This window comes from Amblyomma americanum, chromosome 7 (assembly GCF_052857255.1).
Source record: "Amblyomma americanum isolate KBUSLIRL-KWMA chromosome 7, ASM5285725v1, whole genome shotgun sequence".
Lineage (NCBI taxonomy): Eukaryota > Metazoa > Arthropoda > Arachnida > Ixodida > Ixodidae > Amblyomma > Amblyomma americanum.
Window position 1 is genome coordinate 4,691,322 of NC_135503.1, and position 27,491 is coordinate 4,718,812.

A 27,491-nucleotide genomic window follows, 5' to 3' on the forward strand; every position below is an offset into this window, starting at 1 on the left:
CATCCGATTTAACATCCTATGCTGCTTCGAGGCTCAATATGTCGTGAAAAATTTGTTTGTCAGACTTGGGTAAATATGGTACGATGTAATTAATCACATCGACTGGCCAAGCAGGCCGAAGACGGTCGGATTTCTTTCCCCATTCCGACACAGCAAGCACGTGCATAAAGAAAAGGTATTCGTGCGTGCAGAGTGTGCAAGTTTTGTAGCGTCATCGACATCGTTGATTTGAGCGCTATATTTAGCTGCTCATTTTCGTTCGTACGATGAAAGAGCCCCAATAAAAAGAGAACAAAAACAAGGAGATGCAGTCAGAGAAAGGCCTACATGACACCTTTCAAGGCGGATGCTGCTTTCTTCCCCGCGCACTGCGATGGCGCTCCCCTTTAAAGTTAGGGATCAGGGAGCGTTCGACGAGACTTGCATTCCGGTCAGTGAATAACAAGCAGTTCGAGAGAGAGCCTCATTACTCACAACAACAACAGAACAAGGCGAACATGGTGCTGGCATGCCGTCCTGTCTACACCCGAAGGCCACAGCAAAACAAAACACTCTTCATCTGCCTGATGTCAGCTGCACTGGCCTCTGTTCTCCAGCCTCTTGCGCAAACGAGGTGCATTCAGAACTGGTGGGTCTGAGAGGCTCGTTTTGAATGCTAATGCACGCAAAGGGAGGCGGGCGCAACGAAGGCCCCCCTCACGTTGCCGCAGACATGTTGGCCCGCCTGTTACCAGAGAAACCGTGCTGCTAAAGTGAAGGTTCGGTAGCCTTTCAAATGGCGAACAGCCCTCGGCGTACGCGACGTGGCCGAAGAGTTCGCAAGGACAGAGCATACAGATGCGCCAGCGATGCCTCGGGGAATGCACTATACACGTGTGTGGCATTCAGTACTTTTTGCACTTGCTGAAGCGAGCGGCGATGCCAGCTCATTGGAGGTTCCCACTGGGCACATGTCAAAGCGCGATCTGGTGGCGTCAAGGGGACGGGGGGAACGGACACTACTTGGCAAAGAAGCAGATGAATTATTTGACGCGACTACCGCGTTCAATAAACTTTGGCAGCCGAATGTACAGCTTTTATCAAAAGTTTACAGCCCAGAGGGGTTCGCTTCTAAACCCAGTAGTAGGGTTCTTGTAGCATTCGTTGAAGTGCCGACCTTCGGAGTGGGGAGGACTAGTCTTCCTCTTAACTTCTAAAGATTTGGGTGCTTAGGGACAATCCAATTTCCGTGCCGTGGCCCATCGAGCGGGGAGGCTGGGCTCTTTTCTTAACTTCCTTCTTGGTGTAGTTAGGCTTGCGGAACAATCAGCAAGGGGACCATCAGCATTCACACTCTGACGCCGTTGACTTACCTCTTCTGTTGAGATTTTCTGATAGGAGGTGGCCGCACTGACCCCACCCGGCGCCGGTTGTCCGGCAGTTTCAAAACAGCGAGGACCCAGAGCTTGCAAGGTAGCGTTGTTGCCAAAATGCGGAGCCGACACGCGGTCCATCTTTGCGTTGGAGAGGGGCGTGGCAGTTCGTCGGCGCACCGCGCGACGAAAGCCACATGTCCGGACATGAAAGGGGGGCCGCTGCCACATCTGCGCGCTGTGTGTTGGTACCGTTTTTTTGTTGATGTGTTTTTCTGTGTTTGCGTTGTGTGCTGTGCCAATGTGCGGCGCGGCATAACAGCTTCAGGGAATACACGCGGAGCTCGTGAGAAAAAAAACCTTGTCGGCACGGGTGTGCCAGTGGCACTTTCAGTTTAAAGCAAATGCTCCGATTGGCTCTAAGAAGCTCATTTCTGACTGGTTACTAAAATGGCCTTCAGAATTCTGGGCAGACTGGGTTAAGGAAACATTTTGGTGCCAAAACGAGATAGATTCGGAAGGGACTCGGAAGGAGAAATTCGGACAGGACACTCGTCTCTGCTCTTGGCGGAGTGTCGGAGCAGAGAGAAAGTGGACAGGGCCAAGCTTTGCGATGGCCACGTTCCGAATCACGAGGAGCCGCTGCGCGAAGCCTGTTAGGTCAGTCTGGCTGAAAGAGGTTTCCTAAGAAAGAGCTCAGTCCTGTCGCTTCCGATCGTTCTGGATGATAGCGACAGCCCCGAGTCGACGTGTAAAAAGTTGTAAATAAGCTGTAAATGAACCAAGCTTACTTCATGCCAATAAGAACGTATACGCCTCCTTCCTGCAACGTGTCGTGCCCAAACGGACCCCTGTCTCAACCGAGGACCGACACTGCGGAGCATGATAACCGAGTGTTACAGCAAGCAAGTGAAATTAACTATAGAGCCATACGGCGTGGCCCAGAATCAGAACCCACGACGTTTAAACTTTTGACAAAGGCTGCACATGAGTGACAGCATCTATATCTCACGCAAATCTCTGAGAAGCAATGGGTTTCGGCTAGCATGTGTTTCGTAGCGTTGTTGTGTGGAGATAAGACCGACAATTCGTACAGGAGACACCCGAATATTTGCAGCCTCTTCAGAGTAAAATGTACTTACTTCGCTCTAGCTTGGCAGAGTGTTCAGCGCTCAAGTCCGGAACAGGCAAGATCAATAAAGCAGACAGCGTCTTGGCAGACGTGCGTGTTTGACGCCGTCAAAATCAGTGTCAATGGTAATGACTCCCAGACTTGAGTGAGAAGCGGTCACAGTCACAGCTGCTCGCCAGCTTCGTACTGTCGCAACATGCCAACATTGCCAAATCGACGCCTTTCCACACGAGGTGTGGAGATATCCTCGTCATACCCGAGCAAGAGTTCGGCCTGTCAGCGTTAATCTCAATAAACATATCAAAACTCGGTTATCCCGTGAATGTACACAGAAAATCTGGCAGCTGTAGACCCAGCAGTTCTTCCGTCATGAGTTTACTTGATGCTCTCTGCTATGTGCCCCTGGGCCTACAGAAGCATGCAAGAACGTTTTATGGCGTATATTGATTTAAAGACATGCAGAAAAGAATGCATGTTTAAATCAATAATACAGGTTTTCATAGAAAAGCACGAGAAACTTGGAAGCTGTAAGTCCGGTGGGCGCAGAAATCTGGTTTAGACAAATCAACCAACTTGCAAGGTTGCTGAGAGCGAAGCTATCGTTTCACACTTGTTTAAAAACTTACAACGGGGGAGCACAGCGAGTACTTTCTGAATTCCGATGACACTTAGGCAGCAGGAGTGATGCGTTATTTAAGAATTTCGCAAAATACAAATGTTCATTATAATATACGCGAGTACTGGCGAGGATATGCCGAACAATACGACGACGCTGTTTCCTGGAAGCGTGCCCTTCTGCGTACTCCGGTTTTGATTTGGTCCCCTCTCGCATACGGGTCTGAGGCAGACGAAACGAGGTGAAGTAAATTAGACGAATCTGGGCTGAATACCACCTGGCTGACAACTCGAAAAGAGGCGCGGTGGCACCAGAATCGTGTGGTCGATCCTCCCGGAGGTGCTACACGGAGAAAAGAGAATGTGCTGTCTGTGCTTCGCGCTACCTCTGTTTACGTTAGGAGTGGCATGCCCACAACCGCTTGCGGACATTGCTTCTCTTGATACCAAGATAAGTATGCTAAACTTCCCTAGATCTTCATTCGAAGAAGCAAAGGCCACGCCAGGTTAATCGGTAGTACTCGTCACAGAAGGGGTTGTTGCACCCAAGTTTACACCGTATTTGTTTAGTATGAAGTTAAATAAAAATCATATTTGGCATAGCGGGTTTTCAGCTGCCTTGCACGAGGGGTGAGGTAATTACTAGAAGAAGCGAAGGAAGCAATAAGACTAGTCATACACAGAGCATTTTAGGGCGCGGGTGTTAAATTAAAACAAGAAAACAAGCAAACGTACATACAGGCGGCCATGCAAGCACCAATGCTTAAAACACTCAAGCAATGCTTCGGCACCCTTCTGAGACGACGGAAGACGAAGCCAAGCTCCCAGAAACGAAGAAATCGATATATAGGCATTCAACTTCGAAAACTTTCACTTCATAAAAGTTTCCCAGAAATGGTTTCTATCGCAGAAGCGAAAGAAACCCCCAGAGGAGCAACAACTCCAGAAGAGGGTTGTAGCGCCGAAAAAGACAACACATAGCAACCGAGACGGGACAGGCGCAACTTCAACAAGTATTACTCAGCAACAACGCCTACTATGCTGAAACGAGAATCTTTCCACACAAAGACTGCAATGAGTCGAGCATAAACCGTGCTAGTCCCCTGTTGCCAATCCCTGTCGCCCCAAAAGGCTATAGAGTGAATGGCCGCGCTCCCGAGCCAATTAAGCCAGCGAGAAATTGCGCGGTGTCCGCCGAACTCCAATCGCCGAAGACGGGTTCCGGACCAGTCGCGGGTATTTCGAACCCCCCGTCGCTTTCGCGGCAGGAAGCGTTTTCCCACGCAGAGGAGCGAATAGCCTCCAGCTCATTGTTGCTCGCCAGCGCTGCAACTTGTCTCGCTAAAACTGTGCACCGCTGTGACAGCCGGAAGTGGCGCCGGCTCACCAGTGGAGCCAGAAGGTTCAACAAGTCGTTCGTACGTGTCGGAACGGTGAACGTTCTGCCCATGACCCACCTCTGGCCAGTAACGGTGGCCACGACAATATTACCCTCGTGCCGCCCCAATCGAAATCCATTGAAGCGTGCGAAGGGATTCGTAAATTCGTAGTTCGGTCGTCCATCGCTTGCTCTGGCTTCCACACGACTGTACTGCACGGTTTCAGCGGGACAGAACACCTTTGCCGCGCCGTGGAGGCGACGCAACAGAAGGGACCTGACGATGTTCAAATGCCCCGATTCGGTGCAAGCCACACGCAGGGAAATGAGACAGGTGCTGGAGAATGAATTCGCCGGCAAATTGACCTCCACCGTTCACCCGCCTTTCGTGGGCGTATTAGGAGATTGCGTATAGAATACGGCTGCACGTCTACAGGCTTGCTCGACTTTTCCCGCGGGCAAACGGTAACGAGAGAGTCGTCTGCGGAAAAAAAAAGACTCACGAAAGTCGTGAATGCTGAGCTTCTGCACAGAGACAGATGCCACGTTTCGGGTCGACACCTTTCGAGGGGAGTCGCCTTGAGAAGCCTGCCGTGAATGACTCGCCGGGAGAAACAAGGACGTTGGGGAAACATTGTGCGGGACCATTTACAATATAGCGAGCTAATCAAAACGGGAGAGGAAAAACACCCGAATCCTACGCTTTCGCAGAGCTTACGTGGTGCTGCAACAGCAGGAGCAATTTTTGCCAGAATGACTAGCTTTTCAAGGCCTGATTAGTAGTGGCGAAGAATAATTAAGCAGTCGCCTAACCAGCGCAAGCATTAAAGCACGTTGCAAATAATTTTATGCAGCAGTTAGCAAAACCCTTCCGCAACACACAGCACGTGTGTAGCATGATATGTAACTTCATGTGGCTTAGATGTGCTTCGCGACCTATATGAGCTCTGAGTGTCGCCCACGCCGTGTGCTCGTGTAGCATCGCAGCTGCGTGGCTTCACATAGCGGTTGCTCTAAACAAAATGCGAGTAGTCGCGCTAGAGGAAATCATGGTTTTTCCGATATTGTTTAGGCCACTTGAAATTGGCAGCTTACAGATGCCAGCTTTCTCGAGCGTTGTCTCTATGAGCGACCCCTCTCCCCTAGAGTACATGCGCGCATACATTCCCGAAAGTAGCCGGGCGCCTCATCAAAATCCCTCACAACTGCCATCCCGTTTCTGTAAAACGACACAGCCCAGCCGGCACTCACGTAAGCTCTCACAGTCCTATTTCCCCAAATCCTTTATAAATCAAACTCCTGATTAATGCGCTTTATCCTTTCACAAGATGTCGCAGCTCCTACCAAAGCGAGACACTGCGGAGAAAAAAAAAAACCGTATTCGCTGCTGATATAGATTTCGCACAGCGAGGAGAACTAAGAAAGCGAGAAGACAAAAACAAAAACTGCGTCATGCTTCACTGTGCAAGCGACATTAAGTGGCGTGTGTTGATTTTATAGCACCCGAAATTCCGCCCAAGACCTCTTCGGCGAGCCACTCGAGAGCACCCAAGATTACTGAGAAAAAAAGGAGAAGAATGTGCAAAGCAGAAGCTAATTCTCAGCCTAGCACTGCTGGCGTGTGCGTAATTCAGTATGCGGCACTTGCCATGCGACCCGCGGATGAGCGGAGACCCGGAGGCGGATTACCAACGAGAATGGCTTCGCTGTGAGGAGCCGATGCTGCCGCGGCTTGCAGCCAGGGCTTGAGAGAGCAGCCGGCCCGTTGAGAATGTCGCAGCGTTGGCCGCATAGAAAGAACAGAAGCTGCGTGCGTTCTCGGCAGCCGTCCTTTCGTAACGCGCCAACAGCTCGGTCTTCAACGACCCACCAATCAGAGCCGAAACAGCGATTCGGGCCTCGCCACCTCACTCCAGGTCTCGCCCGCGGTGCCTCCAGATGTCTAAATACGTGAAAAGAAAAAGAGACGAAGTGGAAGCTTGGGCGAGTTGGTTCAACGTTATCGGAACAGCGCAAATGCGTGGACGTAAAAAAAGGGACATAGATAAGCCCTTGACTTACGAATCATTTTATTGCGGTTTTGCAACTGCTTTTACATTGTGGCAAGCAATCTCACATGAAAACACACAAATGTAACAAGAACCCCGCACATGGCAATGGTGACATAATTTTGGGCGCATCTGTGGCCGGTCATCTGGGTATTCACTGCAGAGTCTGCATGAAAAAATAAAAAAATAGGAAGAGAAAAAAAAGCATGCTACTCGATTCTGAGCCATTGCGACATCTGAACAGAAAGTTGCAACAAAGCGACGAGAGAAATAATTGCAGCCCACGAAACACGCATAAACAAATGCGTAAGCACCGCCTCGGTAACAGTATCCGAGAAGGAACTTGGTTTCAAAAAGATAAATAAGAAAGAAAAAAAATGCGCGCAGTCTTTCATATGTCACCACTGCCACGTGCAGGTTTCTTTTCAAAATTGTCATTTTTGTATGTTTTCACATGATATTGTTTACCACAGTATGCAAGCACTGGCAAAACCTCAATAAAATCTTTTGTAGGTCAGCGCCTTGTCTGTGTCCTTTTTTCACGTCTACGTCTTGGCACTGTTCCGATTATGAAAATAGACGTCTGAGCTCAATACAAGGGCAGCTCATGGTTTTGTCCGCTGGCTCCGACTGCGCCAAAGGAAATGGGTCGTAATGATCGACAGCGCATTTTCTGGAAAACAGGAGGACGAGCAATGTAGAGTGATAAAATATTCAGAAACGCAGCTTTTCTTCTCACAGGAATCGCACGAAAGTGTCAAAGCGCATTGCTGTACTGAAGTGATTTTCCGTGAGTGCTTTAATTAACATTTCAAAAGTGATGATAATTAATTTTTACAGCGCAGGGTCACCTGTGACCAACGAGCGGCGTGGCACAAGGTTTTTTTGCTTACTAAAGGTGGGGTGGTGGTGGTAGTGGTTTTATTAAAAATAATAGTAAAAAGGAAGGAAAAGATTTTTGCTAGCCCCGGCATCTGCCATCGATACTGAAGCACCTGAGCTGGGGCAGCGGAAATAAAGGACAGCAGGCAGAATGGAGAAATGAAATGAAAGAGGTGAGGGGACAGGAATAGAGGACAGGGGGAGAAGTAATATGTACAAACTATTTACACAATAAGTAATGTGTCCAGGTTGTGCGCGTGATTAGTTCATTTAAGAGGAATTAAATCACACACGCGCACAGCACTGTGTAGGTTACAACTGGAGTGGGGCGTCCAGTTATTAATCGTTCAAGGTAGAACTCGCGGAGCGTTCGGTCACTGCGTGTAACTACCTGACGGAGAACAGACGGGACGTCAAGCCCGTGTGTTCGAGGAATGCACAGAGGCTCACCAAAGTTCGCTCACGAGTGCGTGCACTGCCCTGCAGCCACAATAGCGTCTTGATGGAGTCTGGTAGTATGCCCTGCGCCCTATAGGTCGCGAGCATATCGCGACGAGCATCGGCGAACGCGGAGCAGCGAAGGAGCAGATGTTCTAGTGTTTCCACTGCACCGCATCCGTCACACACATCACTCGTCGCGATTCCGTGACGCACCCGTCGTTCCCCGGGCCACACGCAGCCAATGCGCGCGCGGAGGATCATTGCACGTTGCGACCGTGTAAGTGCGCGACAGCCGGTGACACTGTCGATGCGCTCACCTCCCGCGATGCGTGGGTCGGGGTGCTGCTTTCGGAGATGGTCGTGAATGGCCGCACGCACGTCCTCCAGCGCAAGGGGCAGATCGCTGGCAGGTAGTTGGTGTGCAGCGGTCGCGAGGTCGTCAGCTTCTTCGTTGCCGGCGATGCCGCAGTGACCGGGCACCCACTGTGCACGCACGGCACAACCTCTCTGCGCGAGGCGCTCGATGCGCGAGCGAATTTCCCGCACTAGTGGGGTACCGCGGCCGTTAGATTGCAGGCGGCTGAGGGCGGCGCGGGAGTCGCACACCAGAGCACTCCTGGGCGGCGGAGGGCCGAGGGTGAGCAGCAGGTCCAGCCCGAGCAGGTGGGGTCAAAGGCCGATTTCCCAAGTAGTCCACCCCCGCCCCAATAAAAAAGAAAAAAAGCCGAGCACAAGACCAGGGGTAATCTTGTACCCATTGTTTCACTGGTGGGTACCCGGCAGCACTGGGCATCGAACCCCGCACCTCCTGCATGCATGGTGGGGGCATATTTCAAACTTCTATGCAGCAACGTGAGAGAGGTTGCTCGTGCGATAAGACATTTCCCAGATGGGCAGGTAACTGCAGTCATGAACCACCGCCAGATACACATGATGTATGCATATGGAAATGAAAATTGGTTCTGAGGAAACGAAATGGCGCAGTAACTGTCTCACATATATCGGGGGACACTGGAACCGCGCCTCAAGGGAAGGGACGAAGGCGGGAGTGAAAGAAGAAAGGAAAAAAGAGGGGCCATAGTGGAGGGCTTCGGAATAATTTCGATCTCCTGGGGATCATTAACATGCTCTGGCATCGTACTCCTTTTCAATGTTTTATCCACAGCTTATAACTGAAACTTCAGGAGACCTTTATTAACATTTATTAACAAATTACACATCCATAGACACAGAGACAAGAACGTCGAAGAAAAAGCTACCGAAACAAGGAAAACATCAGTAATTACTTGCCTAGGGATGATACTGGCGGGTGGGGAATTGTAATTATTCTCCAAGCGCAATATTATACTAAAGCTGTTCACTGCGAAGTAGCTGCAGGTGGCACAAACCTGATGCTGCCCCAAGATTTTCTGTGAGATGAATGGGGAGTGAGACAGGTCCCATATAATAAAAAAAGCCTTTGCTGTGCAGTGAATACGAGCAACTGGCTCAGGCAGACATATCCTTTACTTTTGGTAGAAAGCAGACACAATGCTGTGCCATTTGAAAGAATGCCTCTGTAGACTATGTCACTGCAGTGCCCAGCTAGTGATAAAGTGAGATAAAACTCCTGAACTCGAGCATTTAGTCGTTACTGATCATTTACATCGCAGACATATAAAAAGTAAGTAAAATTTGATCACTGCATAATTAAAATTAGTCTAACTTTTCAAAGACTAAAAACACTGAAACTTCTCAAACATAATCAGGGAGATGCAAGAAATTTGAATCAATGTTCGAAATCAATGCAGCAGTATGCCCTTGGATTTTTCAGGATTTTGCCGAGGTTTTGCAGTAGGTGATTTTTCGGCACGCTTTCTGCGTCTCAGATAATTGAAACTTTGACTTCATAATTATGTTAGGAAATACGGTTTTGTGAGCATAAGCGAAAACTACCGACATTCGCCCAGTCTGTATCGTGCCCGATACGTCGGCCACCACAAGGATATACACACTATAGGACGCATGGTTGTACATGCATAGCCATACACCCTAAAGCGCATGAAGCAGAACCTGAATAAAAGCATTTGTAATTAAGTGGTTGCGCTTTCGTCGCAGTTATCCGCCCAGCGAGCGAGAACAGCGCAGCTGCGTGGACGGAATCTGCGCGGGGGCAACTATGCAGCGACACTGAGCGCGAGAAGAGTTTTCACCGATAACCTAACAGCGTAAGGTGCACCGTAAGGCCATCTCCAGGAAGCACAGGGGTTAAGCCCTAATTAATTCGTCCTCAATATTGTATTCCGTCTGTGCACACAGGCGCATATCACGCGTTGCGCTGCCGTCCAGGCACGCAGTTTGCGGATCGTGTCGCGAATGCGTTTCCAAGCTAAGCCGTCGCCGCACCGAGCTGGGAGCTTTATAAACCTGAAACCTCCCTTCACGGAGCTTAGACAGCTTCCGCGAAGCCCGAGTAGGTGCCCAGCGTAAGCGGATCTGCGCTCCAGATTCCTGGAGTAGATTCTTCAAAAGGCCAACGGTAGGCCGTAAAGGGGACGCGGGAGTCTTTGTAAACATATCGCTCCGTCGGCCAAGGTTTCGGCGAGAGCTGCAGACGGCGCTTACTTGCACTGCACATTCTTCCTTTGCAGCCTGCTGAGGATGCGATGCGGGAACCGGCGCTCTGGAGAGCTTCAGGCTTTGCCGTAAAATGACGTCCAGATGCAGATAGTCGGATGTGATGTGATAAAACCCGAGCATAACTAGAGATCGGACGTAACTGAACGGAGTAAACGACTGCGCGTCTCTCTCTTTTGCCTACATGAACCCTTGAGAAGCGCCAGAAGGAAGCTTTACCGCTTTTAGTGCGTTCTTGTTAGAAGCCTCACCGTGAAAAAAAAAACTGGATCCGGCGCCGTCCAATGTAGTCCTCTGCAGTTGAGAAGGCGGCGAGGCCAAACGGTGGCTGCCACGGGAATATCCCAAAAACCAAAAGAATGACTCAGCTAAAGTAGAACTGATTAAGAATGACACAGCAAAAATGACTCATCCCCTGCCATGGTTGGCAGGTGACGAAATGGAGAAAGAAAGATCGCCTGTTTACTTGTAGGGGAGATGATGGAGAGGTCAGAAAGTAATGCCATGGGAAGAACCCTGAGGGTTGCTACCTTGAGCGGAGGAAGTTCTGACGCTGGCGGAAGAATGAGCAACCTGACGGTGGTTGCCACGGGAACAACCCGGCGGGTGGCGGCCGCGGAAGGTGGAGGTCCGGTCCGTCAATGCCAATCAGCTTCCTCTGGTGAAGGTGCTTATCAGGCAACCTTAGCTTTTCAAACAAAGACCTAATGCTGAAGCAGTGTAATCGCATAATGATAATTGAGCGGCCCTGTAATTTTTTACGCTGTTGCCATGTTCTAAGCGAGAGATGCTACGAAGGAACACTCTGGATTGCAGATGGGCTATCAAGAAGGAACTCTGAATACTCGGCTCTTAAACAATTGTCAGAAGCCCATATAAAACAGGCGAGTCTAAGAGAGAGAGAGAGAGTAGACATAGAGGGGTCCTAATGGGAGTTTAACGTAATAAACATCAAAAGAATACGCTTCACTCCGCCTTAGTTTCTCCATCTGACTGGGAGCTGGGCGACCATAGTGTCGACAACAGAGAACCTAAAGGCTAATTACATAGTGGCGCAAGTGCTCTCCAAGAAGGTACCTGCAATCGCCGTTGGACGTACCGTGCACGTATTGGGGTTCATGCGCCATAGAGATCGCAGATGAAAGGCCGCCGGCCAGGTGAGCACTATACTTCCTTCGTACCCCACTGTGCGCTGTTTGCAATCACGGTACGCTGTATTTGGAAGCGTCGATACAGGTTGTAAACAAAACAAACTGCAGACCAAGCGCCGCCAGAGTTGATGACGCACCACTCTAACTTGCTGCCCAGAGACTGACCTCCTACGGTTTCTTTCTTCTCGCTCATATTCTTGCTGCTCCTTAGAGAAAACAGCGTACACTCACAACAAACTGCCTCCGTGCACCCTACCCCACTTATTACCATAGAGTGTTGTGCAGAGGCTTCGGCCAGCGTCAGCCGGTCGGAAGACGAGTTCACGAAGCCCATTCGCCCTCCATATCTGTTCCTTATTGGCCGACGTCTTACCTCTAATGTCGTTGGCAATAGCCACTCATAATTGTCATATCGTTTCGGCCAAGCGAACAGTGCAGTAAATGCGCCCCTTCCCCTTTGAGCAATGCGAGCCAAATACACCAGCAATGCTGCATCGTTTTCATGTGTGAGAAGGCACAGGGCGACCGGCCCCTCACCCACGGGGCCCACTCAGGCCGAATCTCGGTCGAAGGCGAAAGCGTTGCGCACACAAGGGCCGATCCGCATGCTCCGCGAAGTGCGAAGGTTCTGCTTCTCAGCCCACCGGGCTTTTGTCGACGTCAGCGAGAACGCAACGCTGGCATCGGTAAAGGCGCTGACGCCCGGTTTACACACAAGTGCGCCTTTCCCAATGCTCTCCGTTTTTCCTCTTTGGAATCCTGCCGTGCAACGTGGCGACATTAGAGCTGCTCGGTGGCTGATTTCGTAATAACAAAAGATGCGCACGAAGAACGTCAACACAGCACAAATGCTGGCTTTATCGGGAAGGAGCGGCACGCTAGCAACAGCACATGACGGGAGCACCTTTGACGCAGAAATGAGTGTCTGATTCGCATCGGAGGTCAGCCATCGATGAGCCGCGCGGTGGCAATGTGAAGTCTATAAGACGAAATACAAGTAAACTATGTGGGAGATACATGAAATCCCCCCAGGTACTTGTAAAGATCGACTTCGTAGAAGGCACTGCGTATGTACGAAAGAAAGCACTGCCCCCGAGAGCCGCAATACAGACCGCCCGCTTTTTTGCACCTTTGGGCGGAAAAAGGCGCTTCTGCTCATTGGAATAATAGCGTGAATGAGAGAGGGAATGCGCCCCCGTCGCGGTACGAATCCCGAACGGCACTTGGCGAAGCAATGCGGACGCAGGAAGCCGCCAAGTATATATAGTACATGGTAGATGGAGAAAGCGCCTTGAGCTACCAGACGTCGTGTCGGCCAGTTCTCAATGCTCCATAAAAGCTACGGGAAAGCAAACACTCGCCTGCGCATGCGACTGCGCTTTCTCTGCCGCGGCGCAGAAAAAAAAGGACGAGTGGCAACAAAAATATTCGATGAGATATTGCCACACTGCTCACATTCTGCGAGCGCCACCATGCGGCCGAACGGCATGACTGGGCTCGTGGGGGAGCGAGGAAGACGACGTTCCCGCTCGGACGCGCGCTGCTGGTCTTCTTGGCCATCCGATTGAAAGCCCCTTTTGTGTCGCCCTACGTTTGTAGGTGACATTTTGGTGGAGGTGCTGGGACTCACCCCATGCACGCTGACCCCGACCATATCCTTGACGCTTCTCCCCGACGCGTAGACGCCACATCTGTCCACAAAGCGAGCCGTCGCCTGCGAGGCCTGCAACCCGAGTTTGAGCCACTGACAAGGTCTGTGCGAGCTATAACTTCCACCACTGGCAGCCAGACAGGTCAGTAGTCCGGCAGTGCCCCGCCGGTCGTCCTTCTCGTACCTCGGTCGCCAGCATCCTTCCACGGCGACCGGTTCGAGGATGTAGAAGTATGGTTGGCCAGTTTTGACCGTTTAGCCGCATTCAATCAATGGGACGACGCGTGGAAGCTGATGGATGTGTATTTCGCACTGCAAGACTCGGCAAAAACGTGGTTCGAGAACCGCGAGGAGTCCTGCTGCAACTGGGCAGCTTTTCGCCGTGAGTTTCTCGCGACATTCAGTTCGAGCGAGCGAAAGGAGAATGCCGAAATTGCCCTTCGCTCCAGGTCACAGCAGTCCAACGAGGGCGTGGCCATGTTTATAGAGGACATGATCCACCTCTTCAATCGGGCTGACCCTGCCATGCCCGAGGCTACGAAGGTGCGCCATATCAAGCGTGGTGTGAAGGAGCAGCTCTTCGCTGGCCACGTACGGGACTCTCCAAGAACCGTCGCTGGCTTCGCCAAAGAAGCCACGGGCATGGAAGGTTCCTTGCAAGAACGCAGTGCGCAGTACGGTCGTCAGGGAAGTGTTGCGTCTACCAACTATTGTGCGTCACTGCCAGTCGCCGGAGACGAGGCGCTTCGGGAGCTTGTGCGGAGTGTGGTTCGCGAAGAACTGCGCAACCTCCGCTTAGATGCTCCACCTGCTAGTGTTGCAGCTGTAGCCGATGCCATCCGTGACGGAATTCGGCGAGCGGTCCAGCCACCACCGGCACCAGAGCCGGAGCCGTACTTCGTGAGCTACAGCGAAGCCCTGCGGACACCGCAGCCGGAGCCGTACATCATGAGCTACAGTGAAGCCCTGCGGAGACCTGCGTCAGTGCCACATGCATTCCACTCTGCTGCCGAACCAACGCAGGGGTACCTTCCCCCCGTCGAGCTGCGTGACCCGCGCCCTGTTCGAAAAGCGGACGTGTGGCGCACACCCAACAACCGGCCACCCTGCTACCACTGCGGGAAGCCCGGTCATGTCCTCCGCAACTGCCCGTACCGGCGGATGGGATTAAGAGGATTTCCACCGAGCGCACCTCGACCGCGCTATGGTGAGAGACCGCGAGACATTGAACAGTACCTATCCGATCACGTGCTGCTCTCAACGCCTCCACGACGTCAGTCTAGGTCGCCGTCTCCAAGACGGGTTACTTCACCCAGTCACGCATCATCCTCTGGGCCAATTCATAGGCACGTCCCCCCGCCGAGAAAACTGAAGACGGCGTCCTCCGGGGGTAGGACCGCCGCTGCCGCAGAGAGTGAACAGCCTCCATCCGACGACTTTATGCGACGACCCTAATGCCGACGACCCCACCCGCCGACCTCAAAGGCGATCTCACCACCGACCTCAAAGGCGATCTCTCCGCCGACCTCAAAGACGATCCCACCGCCAACCCCACAGACGACTGCGTCGACGGCCTCACCGACGACCCCGTCGACGACGGCACCAAAGACCTTACCGATGAGTTGTCAAAGAATTGTTTCCGCCGCCGAAATTCTTATTGCCGCCAATGGCTATGACGTGTCAGTACTCGTGGATACCGGAGCCGACTTTTCTGTCCTGAGCAGCCACCTAGCCACAACCCTCATGAAGGTTCTAACACATTGGCATGGGTAGCAGACACGCACAGCTGGTAGCCATGCAGTAACGCCGATTGGCGTCTGCACCTGCCATATAAATATCCGTGGTGCAACTTTCATTGGCTCCTTCGCCGTGCTACGAGAGTGCTCCATAGAACTGATTCTTATAATGAACTTCCTTAACGAGTATGGGGCGGTCATCAACCTGCATGATCAATTGGCATCATTTTCGACATGACACAGCGCGCCGTTGATACCGACCCCGAGCCGCACAGGGCAGTACTACGCATCTCTGACGACCCCACAACGATACCGCCGAGAGCAAGCAAGTTTGTCACAGTCAAGTGTGATACCAGCTTCGTTACTCGGGGCATTGCCGAAGCGAACATGCCGCTGCTACTGCATCGGCAAGTTTGCGTTGCTCGCGCCCTTGTCGACCTTGTTCACGCGCGTACCGAGCTCTTAGTGATCAACTTTAGTTGCGAGCCCCAACATTTGACGAAAAACACAGTGATTGCCCATTTTGAAGAACTTGGCGAGCATGCCGGCCAATGTGCCTTATCCACAACGGACCCAGGAACAGCGGAACAGGACACAGCAACAGCCATTAAGACGGACGTGAACCCTGACCTTCTGACCAATCAGAAACGCCGCGTGAAAAGCCTAATTGACTCTTTCCGCGACTGTTTTGCGTCAACTTCCAAGGTTCGTCAGACGCCAATAACTAAGCACCGCATTATCGTCGATAGTGACCAGAGACCGCTATGTCATCGTCCTTATCGTGTTTCGTCGCGGGAACGTGATGCCATCCGCCGCCAAGTTGCCGAAATGCTCCGCGACGACGTCCTACAACCATCGACGAGCCCCTGGGTATCACCTGTTCTCATCGAAAAGAAAGACGGCAGCTTACGGTTCTGCGTCGATTATAGACGTCTCAACAACGTTACCAAAAAGAATGTATATCCACTGCCGCGCACTGATGACTCATTAGACCGCCTCCGCCATGCTACCTACTTTTCGTCACTCAACCTGCGTAGCGGTTATTGGCAAATCGAGGTCGACGAACGTGACCCAGAAAACAACGCCTTCGTTACTTCTGACGGATTGTACGAACTTAAGGTGCTTTCTTTCAGCTTGTGTTCAGCCCCTGCAACGTTCCAACGTATTATGGACACCGTACTAACTGACCTGAAGTGGCAGTCCTGCCTTGTGTATCCCGATGACGTCGTGATTTTCTCCGACACGTTCGAGGAGTACCTGAAACGTTTGCGTGCTGTTTTCGAGGCAATTTGTTCCGCGGGTCTGTCTCTGAAGCCTGAAATGTGCCACTTCGCATTTAGGAAGCTCAAGTTTCTTGGCCATATAGTGAGCGCTCAAGGCGTTAGCCCCGACCCAGAAAAGACGACCGCCGTTGCTGAATTTCCTCAGCCAACAGATAAACGAAGCTTGCGACGTTTTCTGGGGCTTTGCGCCTTCTACCGGAGGTTTGTTCTAAACTTCAAGCTCGCAGAGCCGCTGACTCATGTGACAAAAGACTCCGAACCCTTTTTCTGGAGCCAGGATCAGGAAAAAGCTTTCACAAAACTTAAGGCCCGCCTGCAATATGCGCCTATCCCTGGCCACTTCGACGAGGAAGCCGACACGGAACTGCATACAGATGCCAGCAATGTTGGCCTCGGTGCGGTGATTGTGCAGTGGCAAGGCGGTGTGGAACGCGTGATCGCATGCGAAAGTCGCGCTTTGTCCCGTTCCGAAGTGAATTATTCCAGCACAGAAAAGGAGTGTCTCGCTGTTGTGAGGGCAATCACGAAATTTCGTCCGTACTTGTACGGCCGCCCGTTTCGAGTCGTCAACGATCATCACTCCTTGTGTTGGCTTGCGGACCTGAAATATCCATCGGGGCGACTCGCACGGTGGAGCCTTCGGTTGCAAGAGTTCGATGTCACCACCGCGTATAAGTCGGGTCAGCAACATAGCGATGCAGACTGTATCTCCAGAGCTCCTCTTCCGTGCCCACCGGAGAAGTGCCACGACGATTCTGCTTTCCTCGGCGCTGTCACCACGTCCGACCTTGCCCACCACCAGAGGGCCGACTGGGAACTGGTGCATCTAATCGAGTACCTCGAAGGAACCGCTCCGTCTCCGCCCAGACTCTTCTCGCGCGGATTTTCGTCGTTTTGCTTAATGCATGGAGTCCTCTACAAGAAAAACTACGGCCCGACCGAAACTGCGTATCTCCTCGTTGTAATAATAATAATAATTGGTTTTTGGGGAAAGGAAATGGCGCAGTATCTGTCTCATATATCGTTGGACACCTGAACCGTGGCATAAGGGAAGGGGGAAAGGAGGAAGTGAAAGAAGAAAGGAAGAAAGAGGTGCCGTAGTGGAGGGCTCCTGAATAGTTTCGACCACCTGGGGATCTTTAACGTGCACTGACATCGCACAGCACACGGGCGCCTTAGCGTTTTGCCTCCATAAAAACGCAGCCGCCGCAGTCGGGTTCGAACCTGGGAACTCCGGATCAGTAGTCGAGCGCCCTAACCACTGAGCCACCGCGGCTGGTTTGTCCCAACCGCGCTTCGTCAGGAAGTTCTCGCCGCCTGCCATGACGACCTTTCTTCTGATCACCTCGGTTTTTCCAAAACATTGGGACGCCTTTGCCACAAGTACTACTGGCCTCGGCTTGTTGCCGTCGTCCAACGATACGTTAGAACCTGGCGTGAGTGTCAACGACCGGAAGATGCCGACGGAAGATACCGTGGGAAGACCCTCCTGTAGCACAAGCATTAAGCCTCTGGCTGGCGCTGAATTTCGCGTTACATGACCGTAACAGATGGGTCATTTTTTTTATGCGCTATCACTAGAGCTTCCATTTCTACTTATCGTCCGGAGTCGCAAGAGCTAAGCCCTTCTTTAATCAAGATTTCGGGCAATCTAAAAAGTTGTCCTGCGCGAGATTTATCTCGGTGCTCTAACACAGTCACAATTGTGCGATAGCGCACGACCAATAGGAAAAATAAACTGAGAGAAAAGGCTAAGTTCAGGATTAAGAGCAAGAACAGTAGCGTGCAAAGAAAAGTCTGCAGCTGTGACTTCCCGAGACACTGAAGATTAGGCGCCCAGCACAGCTGTCAGCGGCCGCATTTGTATCGCTGGGCGGGGTTCGATAGCGGACTGTCAAAGGCAAATTAATCGGTGCAGAGTAAACTGCAACGGATCGGGAAACCCTGGCTCAAGTTCTTAGACCGAGAGGGCTGAGAAAACGATGGAGATTGCATCACTAAGGCAGCCTGAGCATCAGCCACCTTTAATACGGCTTCTATCAGCCCGTTTGTAGCACTTTGATTTTATTCAGTTAGCGGATTTTTACGTACCAGACTAACACTCACGACGGACCGTGAGGCGCGTCGTAGTGGATGACTCCAGATTTATTTCGACCACTTGGCATTGTTCAGCGTGCACCGATATCTCAATACACAGGCTTCTTACACACTCCATCATTTATAGTGCGGACGCCGCGGCCGACGATCGATCCCGTGACCTCGTGAACCCGTGACTCATCGTCGAGCATTGTCGAGGGCTAAATTACCTGGGAAGAGCTAGTAAAAATAAATGTTGACTCAGTTGCAGAAGAAAATAAAACAAGTTTGATTTGGGCGGTGCTATGGGCGCTGCTTGCCCGATTGCGGTGACAGCGCCGGCTTGCGCGACATTATAGGGAACTTGTTCTACGGGGACAAAATTTTGTGAACAGTTAAGATTTTATAACTTGTGCGGCTCTCTTTCGTGGCCGCGCGGCTACGGTAAGGTGAGCGTTAATCGAAATTATTTCCACCTCTGAAGTTGCTGCAAGGTGCCAACCGACGCATGCAAAACACTTAGGGACGGTACTAAAAATAAATAAAAGGGAACACACCTGAACCACACGCAGTCTGCCCTACCTTTCTAATTAACTCTTAAGTTTCACAAACTGCACCTGCGAGCGTTTAATAAGGGCGCTAATGTGCTTTCGGGCCAAGCGGTGGAGCAACGCCCGAAACTCTGAGAACGGCTTGGAGCGTCAATATTGACAGAAGGACCGCGGCATCCCAGGAGTGGACAGAAGGTATACCGTCCCCTGGAGCCGACGCTCTGCCGCGCACATGTCGATGGATGCCCTTTCGCTGGGGGGCTACTAAGTGGCCCTTTCCACAGAAGGGGCCTGCGTGTGTACGGCTGACACCACTGCCGCCTTTCGACATCCCCAATATCACCCGAACTATCGACAGCAATGAGAGAGAGAGAGAGCGAAGAGGAAGAAGGTTAAGCAATTTATCTTGAGAAAACGAAGCAGCATGAAGAAAACGGGGACGAAAAAGACACACATACGACAGGACGAATGCTGCACTTCCAACTGATTTTTATTGAGAATACCAAAACTTAAGTACAGCGCTACTATCGCCTCGTGGAAATCAACCGCAATGATTCAAAAACGCCATTTCATTATCAAGAAGAGACAAGGAAGCGGTGCTGACACACTGACCACCTGCTTTTCTGATGTGATATGCTTCAATAATCTCTCTTTCCATCCGGTCTCTTCCACGCCCAAGAATTTTAGCTTTCTGAAATATGGGTTTACACTTACAATCCCGGCAGTGGATAGCAAGATGGCCACTTTTCCCTTCTTTCACCAGATTATAATGCTCCCTAGCTCTCTCATTAAAACAGCGTCCCGTTTGACCAATGTACACTCTATTGCAAGTGAGTGGAATGCTGTACACTACCCTAGTAGTGCAACGGGTGAAAACAAGTTGGTGGTTTATAGTGCAAATCGGCCTTTTCTTACTAATCATCATTGGGCAAACTTTTGATAGCTTGCTTGGGGCGGAGAAGAGCACGTTAACACCGTATCTGTTTCCAACTTTCTTAAGATTATGAGAAACTCTGTGAAGATATGGAATTACTTGAGTTGGCAGCTTCTGGTCTTGCTTATCCGTCTTTTTGATGCACTTTTTCTTTTGTAAGGAGCGTCTCTGCAACAGCTGACAATAAATCTGGAGGAAAGCCTGACATGAGCAATCGCTCAGTTTGCATTTGGACACTTTCAAACATATGATGATGACATGACTTTTCCAAAGAGGAATTGAGGCAATTCATGGCTATTGCTCTTTTGAATATTTTTGAATGAGCACTACTGTAAGGGAGGAGTGCCTTTTGTGACCTAGGATTGTACACCCAGCATATATGCCCTTCCAAGAAATGAATTCTCAGGTCAAGAAACTGTATACAGTTTGCACTAGGGAGTTCAAAGGTAAAATTTAAGCCTTTTGCAACCGTTTTGAACGATGCGAGAACATCAGCAACAGCTTCGTCAATAGATAAAACATGCGGCTTGTCCATTATCACCAAATAATCGTCAACATATCTAAAAATGCGTAGGTTAGGAAGTAAGCTATGCAAGCTTTTGTCAATGCAGGAAAGAAAAATGTCAGAAAGAAGGATGGATGATTACCAACTGGCCCAAACTTCGGTGCTTTTGCATAGTAAGCAATTTAGGGCCCCGTCGGCTGCCCTACACGCTGGGAATGGGGAAATGGAAGTAACGATAGAAGAGGAGGGAGGTTCAACATCAAAGCTGAGCTGCTACGCAATATTATTTTATTTTTGTATCCACATAGCTTCCATAGCAATCTTTCCGACTAAAAGCGTGCAACACTGTGCAGTTACAGCCAACGTCAACCAATCGGCGTCTCAATTCGCAGGTCTTTTAGCGCATAGAAAAGGTTCGTGATTGGTCCATCACCGTGCACTGGTGAATCGCGATAGGTTACTATATGACAGGCAGTGCGCCGGCCAAAATCGCTTCTTTCCTATTTAAAACTGCCCTCTGAACTCGACTCTGTGGTTGCTGACGTTGGCTGTAGTCTACCACGGCGCTACATGGTTTTCTTTGTCTCTTAACGAGAGCAGTTAGGAATAGCTGCCGTTGTTTTGCAACCGGTCCTTCCCGTTACTTCTGCTTGTCCCTCGTTGATTAATCGTTCGATCGATTGATTGATTGATTGAAACTGCGACGACCGGCGGCTGCTGCTGCAGCGGGCAATGCTTTTAACCTCTGAAGCAGCGTTTGTTTCAAGTATAGTTGGTTCTTGTTTTGAAGGCAGAATAGTTTGTCGCGCAACACATGCAGTGGGCAAGACATCGCCTCTCTTGTCCTGTTTATGGGTTGCGCTAAAAATTATTCCGCCTTAGTAGCCTCTGAAGGAAGGACAAAAAGAGGAAGTCTTCAGAGCACACAAACAAACGGAGCAGTCCTGCGCGCTTCTTTTCTGGGCGGGCTCTGCCCCGCACTGCTCGCAGCCGCTCCCAGAGGGCAGCTCTTCGATGGGAACTCACGATGATAGAATGCAATGAGTACGATTGTATTGGCAGCTGGTTCGCTGTTGATACCGTGACTTCCCGATCTTGGCTGCCCCCCATCGTAGCGGCAGCCAGTTGCACTACTTGCCAGACAAAAAAGGAAACGTAAAAGACAACAGTAGAGCAGAAATAAATCGCACAGCAGGGAAACCTGTACATCCAAAACTGGAAGGAAGCGGCGCCAAAAAAAAACAGAAAAAATCAGAGGGGTACCTAATTGCATTATGAATTGGCAGTGTGATAACATTAGAGACTTTTGGCTTCTCTACCAGAAGTGACGTCGCTTCCTGTTTGGTTGGCTTGTAATGCTACCGCATTAGCCCGTATATTCCTAGCGTCCTACATGTAGGACACCGCTTTTATTAGCAGTAACTCCTAAAGTTTACCGTGCAAAAGCCTGCACCCCCTGGCGTAGGTTAAAGAGTCTCTAAAATATCCCCGTGCCAGGCTTGTGCTGTGCGCGCGCATTTTCGGGCGTTTTGTGCGTTCAGAAAGATCGGCCAGTCTTCTCTCGAAGCCATTTTAAGATTCGACCCTAGCGTACACACTGCGATCCTGCAAGAAAAACTTGTGATTTTTGCGCACTGTTACAAGAAAACCATCTCGCCTGATAAGAAATTCGATTTTAAAGTCGGTGCCAAATGTTTGAAGCTTTACTACACATGACAGATAGCAAATATGACTGATAAAAAATTCGATTTTAAAGTCGATGCCAAATGTTTGAAGCTTTACTACACATGACAGATAGCAAATATGACTAGTATCCTACATTGTAGGACAGCTCAAAGCTCTGTTTTGAAAAAGCATTTCCACCAATAAAAGAATTATTCTGAATTTTGAAGTGACAATCATCTCTTATCAAAAACATTTTAATATTTCCAAAGTTGAAGTTTCTGCATATATGGGCTGTTGTAATGCGAATTTCAGCAACAGCTCGGGTGGTGCGAATCGCTGTTGCGGGTCGGAATGCTCTGTAGTAATAATGGTAGAGTGATGAGTGCTGCGTTTATGCCGCTACCCTCGCATTAACACCACGGGTAAGCTCTAGAGAATTAAATTGAAATGATTTTTGGGAAAAGGAAATGGCGAAGTATCTGTCTCACATATCGGTGGACACCCAATGCGTGCCGTGTAAGGGAATAGAGGAAGACCGGACTGAGAGAAGAAAGGAAGAAAGAGGTGCCGCAGTGAAGGGCTCCGGAATAATTTCGACAACCTGGGGCAGTGCGCGCACTCGTGAGCGAACTTTCATGAGCCTCTGTGCATTCCTCGAACACACGGGATTGACGTCCCGTCTCTTATCCGTCAGGTAGTTATACGCAGTGACGGAACGCTCCGCGAGTTCTACCTTGAACGATTAAAAACTGGATGCCCCACTCCAGTTGTATCCAACACAGTGCTGTGCGCGTGTGTTTTTAATTCCTCTAAAATGAACTAATCACGCGCACAACCTGGACACATTTCTTATTGTGTAAATAGTCTGTGTATATTACCTCTCCCCCTATCCTCTCTTCCTGTCCCCTCACCTCTTTCATTTCATTTCTCCATTCTGCCTGCTGTCCTTTATTTCCGCTGCCCCAGCTCAGGTGCTTCAGTATCGATGGCAGATGCCGGGGCTAGCAAAAATCTTTTCCTTCCTTTTTACTATTAATTTAATAAAAAAAAAACCGCTACCACCACCACCACCACCACCACCACCTGGGGATCTTTAACGTGCACTGTCATCGCACAGCACACGGGCGTCTAGAAAATTGCTTTTTCTCACAGTGTTGGTGTAGCCAGGAGCAGTGAATGGTTCACGAGGCGCGATTTCGCCGAGCGTGCCACATGCAACTATCGCTGTAGTAATACAAACAACTGAATACACGACAAAGGCGACGGCGCAAGTACAGTAGCCAGTGTTTTTTTTTTTTTTAATTCTCCGAGCTTGTTTCGCACAGTCGATTGCGTTGCTATGCATATGCGTTGAAATGTTAGTGATGGCAGAATTAATTTCTGAATGCGTGGCAGTGCCTCACCAAATCTCACTGCACAGTCTCTAACTGCCGCCGTAGCAGGGTGCTTCGAATAATTCCTGATGGCACACTGCTTGACGAGTCGGAGAAACCTTGCACCATGAGGGCTCCTGCATTTCGCTTCTTCCAAAATGCAGTCGTGGTGGCTCTGAATTACTAATTAAATTTCGTGCTGCACAGCTAGACGACGGGGTGATAGCTGCTCATGACGCTTTGGCAGGGGTGATAGAAAAAAAAAATTGATGGCGGTTGAGCATTGCTAAGCACGAAATATTGTGCGAAAGCGGGTTTTTGAAGGCGCCACCTGTTTTGCTGCTAAAGCCAAGGCGCGCGACGGAAGCATTCTGACCGCCCCAAAACACAAAACATCGTGTGCTCGAAATCGTGCATTGTCTCTTTCCCACGGTGCGGCTTTTCACTTAGCGATGTCTAATGGAGGCAAGGTTCGCTTCAAAGACAATGGGCTCGGGAACTTGCAAGTCCTTTGTTTTTCGCTTACGGCAGTGATGAGGCGCATGGATAAGTTCATGGTGAAGTGTCAAGGTAACAGGAGTGATATGTTCAGTTGCACTGTGCCTAATAGAGTAATGGTGCGCTCGTGTTAACTTCCGCAATCACAGCGCACAGTTCATACAGGCGAAACAGGGAATGCTTATCGCCCAGAAAATGCGGTACATCGGTGCAGAGCCATTGGCGGGCTATGGGCGAGGCTATACGGTAACCAGAATGGCCTTCGGCGCCGATATATAACCTTTCGGGGAGATCCAGTTGCATTACCTTCTTGTCCCAGTGTCAGCCGTGGCCATTTTTCTTTGTGCCCGAGTGCACCGCGGACGCAGTCGTTGCTCGCTGCGTTGGCCGCCTTTTCTTCGCCGTTCTTTGCGGCCGAGTCCCTTTGCGGTCCGGCATCGGCGAGTCCACAGCGATGAACCAAGGGGCCATAAATTTGTGTGCTTTATGGGAAGCTATAGGGAAAGGGTGGGCATCGGGCTGGTTGGAGCATGGTGCGAAGAAATATGTACCGCTACGAAGACAGGGACACATTGGACATACATGCACACCACAAACTTCCAGCAATTGTGTATTGTTCAAAGAAAATGTAGTTTTTATGGTAACGAATCATAGTCTGACCATCGATGCAGAACAAGACAAGCTGGTAACGAATAACACACAGATACGACAGTTGCTTTGATAACAGTGCCACAGAATGATTGCTTACGCATTATTTCCCCAAAATTGAGACACATTCGAATTCAGTGATTTCCCGCATAAACCGATTTTTGTGAATTTTTAAAACATTTGTTTAGTGGCGGTATACATTGACACTCGCGGCAGTGGTCTGATAAACCTCTACCACACATATTTTGCCTCTCACGACCGTGTTCTTGAAGCCTCTCTTTCAGACATCTGCCTGTTTGTCTTATAAATTGCATTTCACATAGAAGAGGAATCTGGTACACCACGTTATCGACACAGTCAACAAACAAGAAACATGGCTTCAAATTTGTTGACTGTGAATGAGCCAGCACCGATCCGTAGGGGCATATCTTGCGGGCGATCTAAACATTATTTGATCCGAGTCGTTGGCAGTGTTGCGACCTTGTGTCATCGCCGTCATCATAACCATCAGCCTCACTGCGTCCACTGCAGGGCAAACCATGTCCTTTGCCAGTTCCGGCCACCGTATGCCCGTAAACTTCTTAATCTCATCCGTCCACCTAACCTTCTGCCGCCCCCTGCTACGCTTGCCGGCTCTTCGAATCCACTCTGTTACCCTTAAGGACCAGCGGTTATTTTGTCATCGCATTACATGCCCTGCCCAAGCCCATTTCTTCCTCGTGATTTCGACTAGGAGGTCATTAACACGCGTTCGTTCCCTCACCCACTCTGCCCGCTTCCGGTCCCTTAACGATACACCTATCATTTTTCTTTCCATACCTCGCTGCGTAGTCCTTAACTTGAGCTGAACCCTTTTCGTTAGCCTCCACGTTTCTCTTGAGGGATATTGGTAACCCGCTATTCATCATCATCATCATCATTTATTGACCCTTAAAGACCCCTGGGTGGCGAGGTATTACTTAGGGGGGGGTGTCACATCACAAGAATAGAACAGGTCACAATCAGTGCCGTGCCATATTTATTTATTTATTTGTACATACTGCAGCCCTATTGTGCTATTGCAGGGGTGGGTGTAAACAAAACAACGTAGAGAAACAAGGAACACAACAATGGTGAACAGCAGAGACATGGAAAGGTTACAGTCGGAATTATTCGGCAGTCAACGGGGGGAAGCGGAACGAGGTGATTCAGAAAACTTATCTTGAGGGGAAGAATCGCGAGATGGTGACCGGGAAGTGCGAGTAATCGAAAACTTCGGGTCTCTGATAAGAGCATTCGAAACGTCGTCCCAAATGTAGCGAACCTTGTCGATAAAAGCGTGATCATAGCGTAACTTTACCACAGAACCCTGGCTTCGTAAAAGTGCTGAAGCATCCCAAATTTTTTTCCTAATAGCGCGGACGTTGGCTGAAAAATCTTCACTGATGTTGTAATCAGACCCTTTAAGTGTCGAGACGTTTTTCAACACCAACAACTTTTCCTGGAAATCCAGCAACTTAGGATTGACTGGGCGTGGATGCCCTTTTTGCTTTCGACCGATTCTGTGGCAACGCTCAATGGCTCAATGGGGGGGGGGGGGGGGGGGGGGGCGTAATTTGCAGTTTATCGGAAAATATCGGTGTAACCCTATCTAGCAGAGTCCTCTCGTTTTCATCTTGGTTTTCGTCCAAGCCGTGTATGATAATGTTTTTGCGATGAGAACGGTTATCAAGGTCATCATTCTTTGCAACTTACCGAGCTACAGTTGCACTTAATGTTTTTAGTTCGGAGCGCAAAAAACCAGACTCACTGGCATTAGCTTTCTCACTAGTTGGAGACGATTCACGTGCAGTCACACGGGTTTCAAGCCCATCAAAACGCGAGTTCACGGAAGCTTGGAATGTCTGAATATTGCTAAGGTCTTCGGCCATTTGCTTTTGCCTTTGAAGGACTTCAGTAAGCATGGTGACAATATTATCAGTTTCGGTTGAACTTACAACAGTAGCCGAATGTTGAGTGACAGAGCGCGTAGGGCGCACAGAAGGGCTTTCATTAGGCTCACTGTACTTTGATGAATTGCCGTTATTTACCGGGCTTTTACCGGGATTTTTTGAGGCTTTGGAGGGGCCAGGTTTAGGGGGGCCTGGATTGGGCTCCACGTCTCCACTAAAAAAAAAGACGACTGATACAGTACAATACAATTGAACACAATTCAACCGCGTCTTTTTGGCAGAGGAACAGCAGCAATGATCGATTGTCTGATTTCAGGCATCGGGAATTCTCAAGGTAACATACCTGCACAATGAAGACAGCGCTTTAGCATCGTGCTGGCGCTGCTGTTGCCTTGCCCACTGACAAACGAAGCCTCAGGTGGCGTTTTTATACACTTGACTGGTGACGTGGCGGTGCTGCTGATGTCAATGGTGCGCGCATAGGTATCAAAGATCCATGGACCACTTAGGAGCCAGGCCTTTGATCCCCCTGGCAAGCCACAGGTATCGCACACAGGGGCGATAGGGCAGTCGGGCGATGCACGGGCGAAGGTCCACGCGTGCTGCTCGTAGATCGGTGACTCGTCCGGGAAGCGCACGCAGATGACTTCACTAGGCACACAGTCCCACTAAACTGGCTTGACGACGCATCCAAGGATCTTCCCGGGTCAAGTGGTCAAGCCCACAGCGTTCCTTTGGAAAATGGCGAGGCCGACACCGCCACATATACATATACTGGCAGGGTATAAAGAGGAAATGTACATAAACCAATCAGAGATGGTGGCCAAACATATATAGAACGGTATCAAAAAGCAAAAGGAAGAATAATCAACATAATTAAAGGAAATAATAAAAGGAAACAATAATCAATAATCAATCAATCTGAGAGAATCTGCCAAATGCGCTCCACCCCATTCTTATTCTTCTAGTTATTTCTCTCTCGTGATCCGAATCAGCGATCACTACCTGCTCTAAGTAAACCCATT

At 50.0% G+C, this 27,491-nt stretch overlaps 1 long non-coding RNA gene across 2 annotated transcripts in view; it reads right to left on the reverse strand.

Moving 5' to 3' along the window:
• LOC144096913 (uncharacterized) overlaps positions 1–27,211 on the reverse strand; it is a 42,358-nt gene extending 15,147 nt beyond the window's left edge. Inside the window, exons 1-3 of one of the 2 annotated variants that reach the window (XR_013306868.1) lie at positions 26,810–27,211; positions 26,605–26,680; positions 24,194–24,381 (exon numbers count right to left, since the gene is read on the reverse strand). This is a non-coding gene — a long non-coding RNA (uncharacterized LOC144096913). The remainder of the gene's footprint in view (positions 1–24,193; positions 24,382–26,604; positions 26,681–26,809) is intronic. The other variant, XR_013306867.1, reaches the window with a different exon arrangement.
• Between the last annotated feature and the right edge of the window lie 280 nt (positions 27,212–27,491).